Raw genomic sequence first — 17782 nt, forward strand, 5'->3', positions numbered from 1 at the left:
GCAGAGATGTTCCCCTCCCTGTCCCCATCACTTCCCTGAGGGGATGACTAGCACTTGGGTGGTGGTGGTCTCCTGGGATGCAGAGGTGTCCCAATCCCTGTCCCCATCACCTCCCTGAGGGGATGATCAGCACTTGGGTGGTGGTGGTCTCCTGGGATACAGAGCTACTCCCATTCCTGTCCCCATCACTGCCCCGAGGGATGGTGATGGTCCCCAGGATGAAGTGGTGCCATCAGGATCCAGACAATCATAGAATCATACAATTGTTTTGGTTGAAAAAGACCACTCAGATCACTGAGTCCAGCTGAAGCAGATGGGGACCCACAGCATGGCCTTCACCTTCATCACTAGGGCCCCTTTGCAAAAGCATCAAGAAAAAAGCAACCACAGACAAAAACAGAAACAAAACCAAACAACAACAAAACAACAACAACAACAAAAAAAAAGGGGGGTGGGGGGGGAGGGAGCAGTAAAGAAAAAAGGATCTGAGTGCAGGGTTTTCCCTGACAAGAAGCTGATCTGACAGAGCTCAGTGTAATTGGCAGCCTCTGCCCAGGAGAGGCCCAGGGACAAACTTGCCCCAGGATGTGAGGATGCCCCAGCCCAGTGCCTCCAGCTCACAGCGACCAAGGCTGCGGCTGGGGCTCCAGCACGGCTGCCTTGGGGAACATCAACCTTCACCTAGGTAATGAGACAAAAGCAGGGAAAACACAGATGGAGAGGGAAGGAAAAACTCTTAGGAAATGAGATCAAAGCCCTGCCTTCAAAAATGTTGTCCTGCAGCTATGAAGCAGCCCTGAGAGCCCTAATTGGGCACCGCGCACAGTGCTCAGCTCAGCACAGGAACAGGCATTGGCCAAGCAATGGGGGACAGGCTTGGGGGGACCCCAAGGTCCCAGCGTCCACCTGGGAGGGACAGGAGCACTAGGGCAATGCTGGGGTTGTGAGTTTTTCTGTTTTAGAGTGATCTTGCCTCCTTGTCCCCAGTCCATGGAACTTGGGAGCTCAGGGGTTGGACTTGATGATCTCCAGAGGTTCCTTCCAAGCTCTGCCATTCTCTGAATGAGAAATGTGATGCTGGTCCCTGGGTTGATGGCACAGGTGAGGGCAAGGGTGAGTGGGGTCTGCACTGGCCACCTTTAAAGCAGCTTCTTCTGACAGTGTCTGTGCACCTGACTTTAATGTCATCAGGTCACCACTAAACCATGTCCCTCAGCACCACATCTCCACAGCTTTGAAACCCTTCTGAGGATGGGGACTCCACTCTGGGCAGCCTGAGACAGGGCTTTACAGCACCTTTTGAGGGATGAAATTGTTTCTCATGTCCAACCTAAACCTCCCCTGGGGCAAGTGGGAAATGATTACAAAAGACACCAGAAAAGGAGCTGCCCAGAGCCATCTCTCTTTTAGTAAAGTGCAGAGGAACTCCAGAGCTGAAGCTCTCTTGGGGACCCTGTGCCACTTCCTGAGGCAGAACCAAGTGATGGGGCAGAGGGAGCCCAACCTTGGCATGGGGCAGTGGGGGGTGGGGACACTTTGGGGGGCTGTGCCCAAGCTTATGTGGGTGCCTGTGGGGTGCTGGGGTGGCTCTGGGCAGGGTGGAAAGCCACTGAGCTGGGCTGGTGGCTGCAAAGCCCTCTGCTGATGAACATGTTCAGCACGTGGATTTGTTCTGCAGGCAGATGCTCACTGCTTGCCTTCAAACAGGGCTTGGTGCAAGGTGATGGATGAGCTGACAGCTTCCTCTCCTCTCACCACCCTTTCTGTGAGTCCTGTCTCCAGCCCCTTCTCTGCCACCAGCCCTGCAGCACCCTGATCCTCCAGCACACGAGCAGAACCAGTCCCCAAGGGGTGGACAGGGGTTTAGGAGCCACAGCACCAATCCAGCCTGACCCCCAGACCCCCATGATGGGTGTCAGGGTGCCCATGTCCCTGCTGCAGCAGAGGGAAGCAGCTGGCTGGCCCTTTAAAGGCTTTTTTTTCCTTCCTTCTCTTGTTAAAAGATGTCTGGGAGGGGAGCTGCCAATCTGAAAAATGATCCTTTCTTTTTTCCATTTTCTTCCTTCTCTCCTTCCAGCTCCTGCTCATCTGTTCAGGTGAACCTCAGGCACATTCATTAAATCTCTGTCTTTGACACCTCAGCTGCTTTGGAGCCCTGGGCTGCTCTTTCTCTTTCCTTTCTCTGTTTTCTTTTTTTCCCTTTCCCCATCTCCAAGCCCCCCTGATCAGCTCAGCACAGCAGAATACTTAACTAAGCAGAACTTGAACCGTCAGCTGCTGAGTGCCTGGATTTGAGGAGGGTGCTGGGAGCAGCCCCTGCTCTTGTCCAGGGACAGAGACCATCAGGGTGCCACGAGGTACCACCACCGATGGCACCAGGGTGGAAAAAGGGGAGCTGAGCGTGGTGCTGGCACAGCCTGCACCCAGCCAGCACCTGGGGCTGCAGCCAACAGCCAGGGGCTTGGCTTGCTCCCACTAAATCCTGTTACTCTGGCCCCTTTGGGCTCCCCAAATCCTGCCCAGGGCTTGCTGGAGCCCCTGTGCCTACTCTTGCACCCACTCCTCACCTCACATCAATCCCATCCTGCTGGGGAGGAACCAAAACAGCTCAGCCCAACACAGATCTGCTGCTCAGCCAAGAGGAATGGAGCTCTCATCTCTGCTGGATCAGCTTCTGCTGGCCTCCTGGCCATGCAGGGCTGGAGCAGGGAGATAACCAACCCTGATGGTGCCAGGAGTGATTTGGCCTTGGCTACACTGGCCATGGGCCGGGGTCCTGCCAGCTGCTCACAGCCCCAGAAAGCTCTGGAATGGAGGAGTGGAGAGGGCAGGGGGGAGGGGGTGAGATGATCTCCTCTGGCTTTGCACATGGGATGTGGGATGGTGCAAAGGGGCAGGAGCAGAGAGCATCCCTTTTGGAGAGGCAGAGCCCCAGTGAGGAGCCTCTTCCAGAATCACAGAATCACAGAATTGTTTCGTTTGGAAGAGATCTCCAAGAGCACCAAGTCCAACCATCAGCCTAACACAACCCTGGCCACTAAACCAAGTCCTGCAGTGCCATGTCCACAGGTTCCTTGAACACCTCCAGGGGTGGTGACTCCACCACCTCCCTGGGCAGCCTGTTTCAATCCTTGACCACTCTTTCTGTAAAGAATTTTTTCTAAATCCAACTTAAACTTCCCTTGGTGCAACTTGAGGCATTTCCTCTCATTCTATCCACCTGAAACTAGGGAGAAGAAACTGATCCTGGGTGCTGGCCCATCTCATTTCAGCTCCACCTGTGCTATGAGGACAGGCTGAGGGTTGTTCAGCCTGGAGAAGAGAAGGCTCCAGGGATTTCCAGTACCTGAAAGGGGCTACAGGAGAGCTGGGGAGGGACTGTTCCCAAAGGCCTGCAGTGATAGGACAAGGGGCGATGGTTTGAAATTAGAGAAGAGGAGATTTAGATTGGATGTTAGGAACAAGTTCTGCACCATGAGGGTGCTGGAACACTGCAACAGGTTGTCCAGGGAGGTAGTTGAGTCCCCATCCCTGGAGATACTCAAGGTCAGGCTGGACAAGGCTGTGAGCAACCTGCTCTGGTGGAGGATGTCCCTGCCGACCGCTGTCCCTGCACTGGCTGACCTTTGGAGATCCCTTCCAACCCAACCCATTCTGTGATTCTCTGTCTGTCCCCCCAGGACGGGGCCAAGCCTGCTGTGGAGAAGAGGGGCTGAGCTCTGGGAGGCCCAGCAGGGCTGGGCTCCTGAAGCTGTGAATTCCTGCAGAGTTTGGTTAGCAGGGTCGGCACGCAGCCCGCCGCCCCGCTCCGCATTAATTATCCGCTGACACGATTTCTCTTCTCTCCCTTTGTGTTATTTTAATTAACAGAGCTCTCCTCCAAGCAAGCCAGCTGTCAGGGAAATTGTAAAACTGTCAGCATCTACAGGAACTTAACAGGGATTTTACCAAAGCCCTGCACAAAGGGATGTGCTACTTTCCCTTTCTGCTTTTTTTTTTAATCTTTTTTTTTTTATCCTTCCCCCCCCCCCCCTTTTCTTTTTTTTTTTTCCTTTCTTTCTTTTTTTTCTCTTTTCTGGCACATTATAAAGTTGAAAAAAAAAAGTGTGAAAGTTGGGGTGGGGCTAGAGATAGAGAGAGCCCATTTTTGGTCCAGAGACATTACAGAGGTACCCTTCAAGTACTTCTGATCAGGATCCCATCTTCCTTTATTCCATCTCCATTGCTTCCAGATCCTTTCCCTCCATCACCATTGCTCCCAGCAGCTTTTTCTCCATCCCCATTGTTCCTAGATCCCTTCCCTCCATCCCAGCAGCCTGAGGGTGGGATGAGACTTGCCATCAAAAAGTGGACAAAAGGGAATATCAATAACTTTGCTCTCCTTGGTCTGCTCTGGGTCTGTTGTGGATTCAACCTTAGCCACATTCATCCAGGCCAACAGCATCCTGGCTTGGATCAGCAGGTCCAGGGCAGTGATTGTCCCCCTGGACTGGGCACTGTCGAGGTCACACCTCAAATACTGGGTTCAGTTTGGGGCCCCTCACTCCAAGAGGACATTGAGGGGCTGGAGCAGGTCCAGAGAAGGGCAATAAAGCTCTGAAGAGTCTGGAGAACAGGGCTGGTGAGGAGCAGCTGAGGGAACTGGGGGTGTTCAGCTTGGAGAAGAGTTTGCTGAGGGAAGACTTCATTGCCCTCCACAACTCTCTGAAAGGAGGTTGGAGTTAGGTGGAAGTCAGTCTTTTCTCCCAAGGAGGAAGTGATAGAATAAGATGAAATGGCCTCAAGTTGCACCAGGGCAGCTTAGCTTGGACATTAAAACCAATTTTTTTTCTGCAAGAGTGGTCAGGCATTGGAACAGGCTGCCCAGGGAGGTGGTGGAGTCACCATCCCTGGAGGTGTTCAAGAAACCTGTGGCCATGGCACTTTGGGACATGGATTAGTGGGCATGGTGGGGTTGGGTTGGTGGGTGGGCTCAGTGTTCCTAGAGGTCTTTTCCAGCTGAAATGTTTCTATGATTCTATGATCCTGAGCTTGAAGCAAGCTGCTGGCCTGGCACCAGCTCTCTGCTCTCTGCTTCTGCACCCAGTTGTCTCTAGGCTTGAGATGTTGAACCATGAGCTGAAACCAAGAGTTCTTCCTAGGACCAGGCTCTGCCAACAAGCCAAAGCCTGCTAATGGGCCCCATATGTCTTTGGTTAAAAACTGCTTCAGCAGCAAGAGCAGCAGATGCAGAACTGAGCAGAAGAGATGGAGGAAAGGCTGGAGTTCACGTGAGGATACTCCATGGACATCTCCTCTCCTCCAAACACAAGCAGAAGCCTGTGGTAACCCTGCAGTGATCAATTAGTAAATGTTTAGGAGAAGTCAATGAAGGTTAGTGAAGCCCCAGCTCCACAGGAGGCTCCACGAGGACAGCAAAAGGCAGAGATGCTCTGGAGCAGTGGATGGATGCTCCAAGGAGAGTCAAGGGGAGATGAACCAGGACAGCCAGGGGTCTCTGCATGTTGGTGGCACCTCACAAGGATGTGTGGTAGGTGGATGCCACAGAGAAAGACCTTGGACACCCCCAGGTTGCATTTTTCCTCCCTGTCTCACCTTAGGTGCAGATCAGCAGCTCAGAATCACAGAGTGGTAGGGGTTGGAAGGGAACTCTTGGAGATCCTTGAGTCCAACCCCTCTGCAAAGGCAGGTTCATCTTAGAGAAGGTCACACAGGAACACATCCAGGTGGGTTCGGAATGACTCCAGAGATGGAGACTCCACCACCTCTCTGGGCAGCCTGCTCCAGTGCTGTGTCACCCTTAAACTAAAGAAATTCTTCCTCATGTTCAGATGGAACTTCCTATGTTTGAGTGTCTGCCCATTACCTTTTGTCCTATCTCTGGGCACCACTGGAATAAAGTCTGGTCCCATCCTCCTGACCCTCATCCTTTAGCTATTGATCAGCATTGAGAAGATCCCCTCTTAGTCTCCTCTTCTCCTCTTGGGACTAAAAAGTCCCAAGCCCCATGGCCAGTGTCCCACAGTGTGGTTTGTGTGCAGGTCCCTCACCCCTGTGGGCTGCAGACCCAGGCTCTTCGTTCCATTTCCTCCCTTCCTCCTCCGAAATGATTTTCATCGTTCTTTCAGAACAAAGCAGGAAGGTTTCAAACCACATTTTGGGTGAAGAACAAGAAGGGATTTTCTTTCCCAGCAGCAGCAGCAGCAAGGGATAAAAGCCTGGAGACAGCTGAGAAAGCTGCAGCATGAAAGCCCAAAGCCAGGCTTATCCGGGCAGCACAGCCGGGCTGCCAGGGGCCCGAATGTTTCACAACCAGCCCAGTTTCCCAGGGGCTTGGATCTGGCCTGGCACATATGGAGGTGCCCTCCTCAGCCTTGTTTGCCATGCCAGGCATGCTGCCTTGTCCAGTGAAACAAACGACCTTGAGCAGAGCTGCGGGTCAATAAAACAATTTGCTAACTGATCCATCTTGCGTGGCAAGCAGCTGAAGCCACGGCGGCTCCCTGGGCTGCTTTATGCATGGATGGCAGAGCCCTGGATGAGAGCTGCTCACGTGTGGGGGGGGTGCGTGTGAGCAGCCATCTCCACCCCAGCAAAGGATGGCTCCCAGGGAATGCATTTGTCTATTTCAAGATGGAAAAAAAAACCCACCAAAAAATATCTCTGCATCTTCTGACACTTGGCTTTCTGAGGTGGATGATCTTCCCCAGGACAAGGTGGCCCTGGTTGCCCTCTCTGGGCAGTGTGTTCTGCCCCTTCCTCTCCACTTTCTGCCTGGCTCTTAGAATCATGGAATCACAGAATTATTTGGGTTGGAAGAGACCTCTAAAATCATCAAGTCCAACTACTATCATCAAGCCAAGCACTACCAAGTCCACCACTAAAGCATGTTCTTCAGCATCCCTTCTACACAGCTTTTAAGCCCCTCCAGGGATGGGGACTCCACCTCTGCCCCGGGTAGCCTGAGCCAGGGCTTGGCAATCCTTTTGGGGAAGAAATGTTTCATCTGCCAGCAGCTCTGCTTCCCTGGCCCATGCTCTGATGGCTCCTCCTGGGGCTTCAGCCTCTGGATAGCCCTCAGCCACCCTTCCCTTGCCACCACCTTGGATCAAAGGCTCCAGTCCTCTGGGTTGGACTGAAGGTTTAAGCCTCAGAAGGTGACTTACAGCCAGGAGCTGGAGCAGCGTGGGAGGCAGACTCTGCTTTTAACTCTGCTTTTACAGGTCTCCAGTGCAGCAAAGCACTAAAAGCAATTAAGAAAGGACCATTTCTGGTGCCACATCATCCCATAGCAATAGGCAGGGGGTGGGGAGGAGCTGGAGCCAGCAGGGGGAAGACAAACCAGGCAGAGCTCCCTGGACTGAGGGCTTGCATGGCCAGGCTGCATCTGCCTGAGAGCACCACAGCAAAGTGGGACACTGGGAGGTATGGGAGCAGAAAGGCCCTGAGGCTGGCTGTGCTCAGTGAGCCCCTAATCACAGTGAGGTGATTAATGCCCTGCCGCTCCTGTGCCTCGCTGCTCCCTGCCCCTGCTCCCCTCACTCAGCCTGGCTGCCTCAGCTGGTCCCACACCAGTGGGCACCAGGCAATCGGCTTTGCTGGGAATGGTGCTTGGTTTTCCCAATGCCAAAAGCAGGGATGAGGCAAAGAAGTGCCAGGAAAGGGCAGGGCAGAGCCAAGACCATGACCCAAGGACTTGTCCTGGGTGGTGAAAGGTTTGGCACAGCTGGAGAAGGTTTGGTACAGCTTAGGAAGATTAAGCATGGCTCAGGAAGGTTAGGCACAGCTCAGGAAGGTTTGGCATGGATCACTGAGGTTAGGCATAGCTCAGGGAGGTTTGGCATGGATCACTGAGGTTAGGCACAGCTTAGCGAGGTTAGGCACAGCTCAGCAAGGTTAGGTGCGACTCAGCAAGGTTAGACTCAGCTCAGGAAGGTTAGGCACAGCTCAGTGGAAGCAAACAATAAGTTAGTGAGGGGGGTGAGCAGCCCAGCTCATTACCGGGAGGTGAGAGGTCGCACTTTGCCCATCCCGGGGTTAACAAACCCAGCACAGCCACCCTGAGGGCACATGAGCTGCTTGGGCTGGACACCAGGGATAAAAGAGCTCAGAGGGCTCAGAGAAACGGGGTCCTTTCTACAGGGCCATGGGAAACACCTCGTGCCCCAGCAGCTTCTCGCTGCCCTCCTCTTGCTCGGCTGGCAGCCCAGGGATCGGGCACCGGGCGAAGCTGGCTGCGCACCGGGAGTGCTGCAGGGCACTTCCTGCCAGCCATTAGAGCCACTTGGGTAATTAATACCTTCCATGCATGAGGAAAAACCAAAGGCAGGTGGGAGGAGGAGGGTAAGGGAGCAGGGAGGAGGCAGCTCCCTTCTGAGAGCAGCCAGGAGGGCTTCCCCTGGCACGCTGTGAGGAATTTGGAGCATCCTGCAGTCTGCAGCATTCACACTTCTCAGGCACGATGCCATCGGACTCTGCATCTCACTGCTGTCCAGGAACCACACAAAGCCCTGTGGGATACATGCTCCTGACTGGAGCAGCTCTTCTCCCTTCTCTTCCCCCCACCAGGACAAGCTGGGGCTGCCCCACATAGCAGCCTTAGCATCCTGCAACTTCCCTGCCAACCTGCCTGGCTACGGGAAAGGCCTCTCAGTGCTAAAGAAAGCTCCATTTCAGCACCTTAAATACAGTTTCTTAAGAAAGAAAATGTTTATTTTCTAAACAAACATTAAAAAAAAAAAAAAGGCAGAATTCCAGCCTGGGGGCAGTCAGTGAAATGGCTGCAAGCTCGTTGGAGCGTGGGTCCATTACCGGCCCCCACTCCAAACCCTGCTGCATCCCAGTGCTTTATTCCAGGAGAGTGACTGACAGCCCCCAATCAATGCTGCCTTTGATCTTAAATAGCCACTCTGGCATCAGGGAGAGGGCAAACCCTGCCAAACAGGCATCTCTCTGCAATGTCTTTTCTCTCCTGTCAGCACCGTGGCATGGGACTGGGCAAATCCAGGCTGTGGCTGTCAGGAAGGTTTCAGGACAGGGCTTCTTCTGCTTTTTTCTCCTTTAATTTGTGGGTTTTTTTTGTTGTTTGTTTGGTGTTTTGTTTTGTTGTGTTGTGTTTTGTTTTGTTGTGTTGTGTTGTGTTTTGTTTTGTTTTGCTTGTTTTTTGTAGACAGGAAGATAACTGAGATGGGCTTCAAATCTTCAACCAGTATTGTCCTGCTGGAAGCTGTCAGGCATGGCTCTGCTGACTGATCAGACCTTTGCTGTTCACAGTAAAGAGGAAAGCCCTGGGATAATTTGCTGAGCTATCACAATTCACAGGAGCTCCAGGAAACTCTGAGATTCCTGGATATGCAAAGTGGGAAATTCCCCTTTGACTCCTGCACCATCACCCTGGAGTTCTTAAAATCACTGAAGATGGCACCTGAGAGATGAATGAACTCAGGCTGCTGCAGGGCTGCAAAATACCACTCAGATCAATTTTTTTTGCCCCCTTTGAGTTCCATTTTGTCCAGTCCCTCAGCTTGATACACCTCCAAAGCCTGTTTTTTGCTGCACCACTGTGTCAGGCACAGTGTCAGACTAGCAGCAGGTAAAGTTTGTTGCTGCAGCAGCCCTGGCAATGTCCTGTGCCCTGTGCTGGGGTAGCTCATTCCTGAGGTGACTTCTTTATCTCTGCATCTCTGACCCCTGCATGCCAGGCAGACTCCAGCCTGGTCAGAAACCAAGGTGCTCTGACTCGAAGGTCACAAGTTACTGAGCTGAACTGGGAATGAAATTCCAGGAGAGCAGATTGGGATTGTTTTAATTAAAGGAGAGAGGCAGGGGAAAGGGCTGGGGGTGGGGAGGTGGGGGGCAAGGAAACACTTGAGCAATCAAACAATGTTTTCCCCTCTTGAGGACGAATGGTTTGAGGTGGGCTGGAGAAAGGCTGAAATTGTCTTTTTTTTTTTTTTTTTTTTTTAAAGGAATGTGAAAATGTGGATGTTGAATGATTGACAAATAAAGGGCACTCTCCTTTAATTTAAATATGCTCCTAGTTTGTGCAGAATATGTTAATTTATACATTGCCTAAATAGCCAGTAGCTATTGTCTGTAAAACCACATCAGATCAGGGCAGCAGGGCAGTTAATGTACTGGCTGGATGTTATGGCTGGTCAGTGAAGCGATCCCAGCTTCCTTCCACTGGCTCCCAGACCCTAAATGGAATAGCTGAGCTGTAAAAAAACTGCCAGGGGCATCAACTGAAGTTCATTCTGTCAGCCTTCAATAGGACGAGGCTCTCCTTCCCACAAGGACCCTTACCTACCCTTGGATCCAGCCCAGCTCCTGCACCCTGCTGACTCCAGAGATGCTTCCCTTCTGCTGGGAGGGAGTGGAGGAGCCTCCAGAGCCCTACAAGCTCCAACTCCATCCATAGGGCTGATCTCAGAGACATAAGATGGAACATGACCCAAGAGCTGGGGGATGCAGAGGCTGTCCAGAGATCTGCAGCACCTCCCCTGACTCCCTTCTCCCCTGTGCCTCAGTTTCTCTATCTGCAGGTCCTCCCAGGCCCTCCAGCACAGCTCTCTGGGGCTTTGGCTACATTAGCTCTCTCTCAAGGTCCCACAGCACCTCTTAGCCTCTCCAAAAAGTCCTCCTGCCCTCCTACCATGCCATGCCCTGCTGTGGGAGTCCTCAGCCTGGCTTTCAGAGCAGCCTTGGGAGTCCAGCTGTATTTTTAACACTGTGACATTCAATAACCTCTGCCCCAAAGATGACGTGGCTGTGATCCACCCCTGCCCAGCCTGTACCCCTGCCTTCATGTGTAGCCATGACTTGGTCTGGTCACTGGAGCAATTTTTAATGCAGAGAGGCTCCTAATTAACAGGATTCTGCAGTTAATTAAGACAGTCTTTCTCATCTCATTTAGATCTTTCCAAGAGTGCTCACCAGGGAAATGCTGCTTCTCCTGGGGAGACTTTGCTCACTCCACAGCTCACATCCCAGGGGCTGTCATGTCCCAGGGCAAGGGTCTAGGATGTCACCTTACAGGCTGACAGGTCCTGGAACATATTTTTGTCTAAAGGGCCAAGTGATTACCACTGAAGCTCAGACTCCAGGACCATGTTTCAGCCTTCCTAGTCCCTTCCATCCCTTGTACAACCCCCCCCCCAGCCTCCAGAGATGACTCCTCAGGGAAAATTGACCTCTTGGCTCTTGTGCTGGCCCAGCAAACTGGCCATCCTGCTCAAGGAGGGTCCATCTTCTGCATTCCTGATGCCTTCCCACAGATCAGTCTGGATTAAGTTTAGAGTGATATGATAAGGAGTAATAATACTGCTGCCTTGCCCCTAATTATTTTCAATATAATTATGTACCCTCCAGAAACCTTTTAAATAGCACACTCTGGTCCAAAGGATTCATTTTGTTTCAGGAAAGAAAGATTCTGGGGGCTGAATCCTTCATGAGGATGAAGTCAGGAGGGTGCTTGTAAAAAGCTTCTTTTGGTGGTGGCCAACTGCCTGGATGAGCAGAGCCCCACATGAAGACTTGCCCATCCTGGCAGCTGGCAGAAGCTTTTTACAAGCACCTCAGAATTTGGTTTGTTGGCAGCATAAAGCATTTGGCAAGAAATAATAATTAAAAAAAAAAAAGAAGGAAAAAAAGACAAAGCCCTGGAAGTGTGCAGGAAAGTATCAGTGCCAGACTGAGTTTCACTCTGTTATCAGCTTATCACTCTTTGCTTTTCTCATGTTTTAATCCTACCAAAGTGCTGCAGCTCTGATGTGTGAAAGAAAAAAAACAAAACAAAACAAAACAAAACAAAAAGAGTTGAGATCCCATGGCTGCTTGGCTCTGAGGAAGGCTGGATTCCCAGTGTCTGCCAGGGCACAGGGAGCTGGTGGGTGGACATTTCATCTCCCAGTGCTCTGCTGGAGCTCTGGTGCCTGCTGGATGGGTGTCTGTGCTGGGTGGGACCATGGCTGGACACAGACCTGTGCAGACTTCTGGCTGTTGGGATTAAATCACAGCCACAGAGCAAGGATCAGTGTGTTTGGCAGGGAGCTTGGCAGCCATGGGATTTATCAGATGTGTTTTAAGGTGCTCCATTCTTCTGCTGAGCAAATCAACTCCTCACTCAGGGTGCAGTGCACTCAGGGGAGGTCCCATCTGTGACAGCCCTGTGGCAGCAAGATGACCTTGGCTGAATTTTCCACTGCCCCTGTTACCTGCTGCCCTCCCTGTGCTGGCAGCACATCCTGGGGCTGGGATGCTCATGCCCAGCTGTGTCCTGCTGTGCTCCTACCTTCCCCTTTCAAACCTGTGGGATACCCAGAGCAGACCTGGGTTTGTGGGGTTTATGCAATTGATGACCTTTTAAAGATGAAGAATCTGTAGCAATGGAGGTGTCCCCAGGACCTTTGGGTTTGTTTGTTTATTTGCTGGCACAACAGCTGAGAGCCCATCTGGATTTTGATCCTGCAGAGACTCTCCTGTGCCCAACACGGTGTCCTGGGATCCCATGGAGCCAGGAGATGAGGGAAGCATCCGTGTAGATCAAAACCTGCTTGAGCACCTAGACCAGGAACCAACAACTCACAGAATCACAGAATCTCAGAATCAGAACCACAGAATCAGAATGACAGAATCACAGAATGACAGAATCTCAGAATTACAGAATCTCAGAATCACAGAATCACAGAATCAGCATCACAGAATCTCAGAATCACAGAATCACAGAATCTCAGAATCTCAGAATCACAGAATCACAGAATCTCAGAATCTCAGAATCACAGAATCTCAGAATCACAGAATCTCAGAATCTCAGAATCTCAGGATCACAGAATCTCAGGATCACAGAATCACAGAATCACAGAATCACAGAATCTCAGAATCTCAGAATCTCAGGATCACAGAATCACAGGATCACAGAATCACAGAATCACAGAACCTCAGAATCTCAGAATCACAGAATCTCAGAATCTCAGAATCACAGAATCACAGAATCTCAGAATCTCAGAATCACAGAATCTCAGAATCTCAGAATCTCAGAATCTCAGAATCTCAGAATCTCAGAATCTCAGGATCACAGAATCACAGGATCACAGAATCTCAGAATCACAGAATCTCAGAATCTCAGAATCTCAGGATCACAGAATCACAGAATCTCAGAATCTCAGAATCTCAGAATCTCAGGATCACAGAATCACAGAATCACAGATTGTTAGGCACTGGAAGGGACCTCAAGAGATCATCTAGTCCAAACACCCCCTGCCAAAAGCAGGATCACCTCACCCAGTTTGGACCCTAAAATCCCTTTGGGAAAGGGAGGATTTTAGCTGAGAAGTGAAAGCCCAGCCCAGTCCTCTCTGCTCATCCCACAACCCCCCCCAAAAAAATCTTCTTCAAAGGCTGTCCCCTCTCCCTGTCCACCAGGATTTGAAACCAAGGCTGAGTTTCTGAGGAAGTTACTTCACTGAAATAGTTAATGAGAGCTGAAACCATCCCCCAGCTCTCTCTCCCTGCAGCTCACCACCCCTCTGAAAAAAAAAAAAAAATCAGAATAATAATTAAAAGATGCCTAGAAACGCTCTTGGAAGAGCATAAATTCTGAAGATGAAAGTAAATGATTAAAATAATTAAATACTTCAAGTTGACAAGCAGAAGCAGAATCTTGCCAACGGACATTTGTCGGTAATTAGTTAATTAATCCTAACACAAATTATAAGCCATAACAAACCAGTCAGGCTGAACGCAGCCGGCTGTTCGGAATTAAACTTAGGGGAAAGAGGGAGTGAGAACAAGAAGAAAGAAAAGTTGCAAGATTTCTCGTGGATCTGAGGGGAGATGCTGTGCAGAAGCTGCTGGTGTCACTGTGGGGAGAGGAGCTGGGGAAATAAGGTTGGCTGGGGCAGGAGGGCAGCTGCTGGAGCACTCTGCTTCTCTCCTCTGCTCTTAGGGTGCTTCCAGCTGATCAGTCCCCAACTTTTCCTGCTCTGAGGCCCCCAACTTTTTCTGCTCCTCCACCCCCAACTTTTCCTAGCCCTCCGCTTTTCCCACTCAGCTCCTCACCAGCCTGACCTCAGCCCTGGCTTCACACAAGATAGACCTTCGACACCTCTTGGTCCCCTCCACAACTCACACACAGCATCTCTGGGGAGCTCTCAACCAAGCATCCAGAGCAATTTTATCCTCCCTGGACACACACCCCCCCCCCCCCACCCCACCCCCCCCTCACCACTGCTCTGTGGATAACAGCATCTGTGTCCAAAAGAACCCACAGACACCAGCACCCCTGCTGGGAGAGGGCACTGGCAGGTGTTGGTGTCCCAAGAGAGCTCCTGAAAGGCTTTTGGAGGTGATGAATAGAGATGAGATCCAGGCTGGGCTGCATTTCCATTCCCAGCAGGATGGGATAGTTGGAGTGGGCTGTACTGGGATTTCCACCCTTTTTTTGTCAGTAGACATGGAACAAAGGCTTCCCAGCTCTTTTTTCTTACAGCTCTACCACTGATGCCAGTGTGTGGTAGATCTCCTTGGGTCCCCAGGGAGACAGTGGCATGGTTTCTGGAGAACAGGCATGGGCCAGGATCCCACTTTTGGGGTTGAAAGGGGAGCTGCAAACCCCCTGCCCATTAACACCTTGCCTTAGAAAGTATTTCTAGGATGGGCTGAAAAAGCAGAACTGGTGCTCAGGACCAGCTGGGTCCAACTGGGTCCAGCTGGAGAAACTGAGTGCAAATGACACCAAAGCACATCTGTGGTCAGCAGGGACCTGGCGTGAGCCTGGTGCACACCAGCTTGCTGGGAAGATGAGAAAGACAGAGCTACTGCTTTACCTTGAGCAATGGGAAGAGGTTAATGAGCTGCAGACTGGTTTCCCACCTCCAGTCACCTTGGCTCAGGTCCAATTTTCAGCCCTAGATTAAGTGAGCCCAGTGATCCACAGGCAAGGCACAGTGAGTGACAGCTCATATGTGGCAGTGTCCTGCTGCATTCACACGTTGAGTAGGGACTGCAGAGGCACCAGGGACCAAGCTTTGCCCTTCCTCCAGCACAGAAAGGACTCCTGAACAGACAGGAGTTGGTAATCCTATGGAGAGGACCTGTGCATCCCCAGCAAACTGGGCCAAATGACAGCTGGTGATGCAGCTGAAGTGAGAAGTGGGACACACAAGTCACAAACGGGCTTTTATCAGTAAGGAAAGGGAGCCAAGAAATATTTTGATAGAATGAAGAGCTGCTGGGGAAGTGTGACTTTCCCCCAGAGCCCAGATTGTTGGAGGAACTGCCAGCGACTGACGTGCCATGGCTGGGTTCTTTGTGTCATGTGGGTGGAAGCAGGGACATGTGAGCACACATGACCATCTACTGATGTCTTTTACAGGCATGGGGAGAAGGAGATGATTTAGAAAAAAAAAAAAAAAAAAAACAACCCAAAAACCCACAAACTTCTTCATGGTGAGGCTGACTAAGCACTGGAACAGGCTGCCAGAGAGGTCGTGGAGTCTCCTTCTCCAGGCTGCCTGGACACGTTCCTGTGTGGCCTGCCCAAGATGATCTTGCTGTGGTAGGGGGGTTGGACTTGGTGATCTCTAGGGGTCCCTTCCAACCCCTACCATTCTATAATTCTATAATTCAGGCTGAGAGAGTTGAGCCTGTTCAGACTGGAGAAAAGAGGGCTGCAGGGAGACCTTAGAGCAGCCTTCCAGTACCTGAAGGGGGCTACAAGAAAGCTGGGGAGGGAATTTTTACAAGGGCTTGTAGTGATGGGACAAGAGGGAATGGATTGAAGCTTGAGGAGGAGAATGGATTGAAGCTGGAGATTAGGAAGAAATTCTTTATAGTGAGGGTGGTGAGACACTGGAACAGGTTGCCCAGGGAGGTTGTGGATGCTCCCTCCCTGGAAGTGTTGGAGGCCTTGAGCACCCTGGGCTAGTGGAAGGTGTCCCTGCCCATGGCAGTAGGGTTGGAACTGGATGATCTTTGAGATCCCTTCCAACCCAAACCATTCCATGAATCTCTGAATGTTACACAAGACAATAAGAGCTTAACACTGAAGCCGTGCAAGGCTCATCCTTTTCACCCCAAATTCAGCAGGATGCAGGCAAAGCAGGTCCCTGCCTGCTGCCAGAGCTCTGCCCAGGGCTCCCTCCGCTGAAGAGGAAGTTTGAGTCCTCATGTGTGTGAGCATGTGTCCGCCCCTGTTCTAAGTGTTTTGCATTATGTGAGCTCTGACCTTCAGAGGGGAACAGAAGGAATATTTTCCCCCCTGGGGCTAGAGTTGTCAGTGAAATGTCTGTCTTCCTTAATAATTTCAATCCGGGTGACAGGGGACAGGGCATTTTGCTCTGAACGAACGCACTGTAAAAACTGTCAGATGGAATTTGTCTCAAGCAGCAACATTTCTATCTATTCAGGGTCATCATTACAGGCAGCTTCTGACCTGTGGAGCAGCACATTATTTTTTTTTCTTTCTTTCTTTCTTTCTTTCTTTCTTTCCTACTGAAAAAAAAAGGAGTCCTAAAATAGGTGGTTTGGTCTTCAGCAGAGCTTCTGGTTCGACCTAAATGGATTCTGCAGCCAGCAGAATTGCTTTCTTGGGTTGTTTGTTGCCTGCTTCTTTTACAATCCAGAGCAAACTGTGCACAGAAGTGACGTGGCAGAAAAGAAGGGATAGAAATTGCCATTCACTGGGCTGATTTTGTCCTATATCCTGTCTCCCAGCCCTGAATTTCCTCCAAAGTGACAGTGGTCGGCGTCTTTGTAATGAACTGAATAAGTAACTAAATGGGTAATTAACCAAATGAGCATGACGATGATTTGATTGTGCTTTCCTCACTTCTAAAGCACAGGAAATGGTAAGAGAAGTAATAATTCAGTGACCAGCAGGAATTCGAACAGAAGGATGGAGCTAGAGGGAGCTGGAGGGGGAGCTTTGGGTAGATGTTGCTGTCCCACAACACTGCAGGAATTGGTTTGTTTGGTTAAATATTTTGAGTTCTTGATATGAACCTCCTCCGTGGAGGAAGCAAGAAAAGGATCCAATGGCTTGCAGCAGTTTGTATGGTTTAATTTTACAATTAGCAATGGTTGTGAAGTGAATCATCCCACCAGCCCCACTGTGTGGTTTTGGGTCACCCTCCACTCAAAGCTGGACCTGGAACTGGCATCACCAACCTGGTTTTGCACAACAGAGCATTTGCTATGTTCTCCTGCAGGGCTTGTTGTGTCCCCATCTCACCAAGAAGGTTTGAGCAGCAAAGCAAACTGGGAGAGGGAACCCAAAGTTACTCCAGTGGGAAGCAGCCACCATGCTCTGAGCTGCTGAGGAGGCCCCAGAAAGGGTCAAAATGGGAAGTAACTCCCCCTGGCCATGGCCATGGCCATGGCAGCTGCTTGTGGTGAATATCCTCTCACCCAGCACCAGGAAACAATGATTGCCACTGAAGGAGTGCTCAGGAAGGAGCATCCCATTGCAGAGCAGGGTCCCAGCTGGTCACTGCAATGTTCTCACCTGCCAGATCAATCCTGCCAGAGACACACAAGCGTTAATCAGCTCTATTGACACAGCAGGCAGCAGGTGACAGCCCATTTTCACCTGCACACTCCAATGGAGACCCTATTCTTGCCATCCCAGGTGAAGGGTAAACACCCTGCAGTGGACCTGGGACCAGGGAAGCAGAGCTGCTGGTAGTGAGGGGCTGCTGTGAGATGCAGAGCCCACAGGATCAGCGCTGCCAGGCATGAACATCCATCTCCTTACAAGCTGGGTCAGAATGAGGACTCTTAGAAT

This window comes from Indicator indicator, chromosome 33 (genome assembly GCF_027791375.1).
Source record: "Indicator indicator isolate 239-I01 chromosome 33, UM_Iind_1.1, whole genome shotgun sequence".
Classification (NCBI taxonomy): Eukaryota; Metazoa; Chordata; class Aves; order Piciformes; family Indicatoridae; genus Indicator; species Indicator indicator.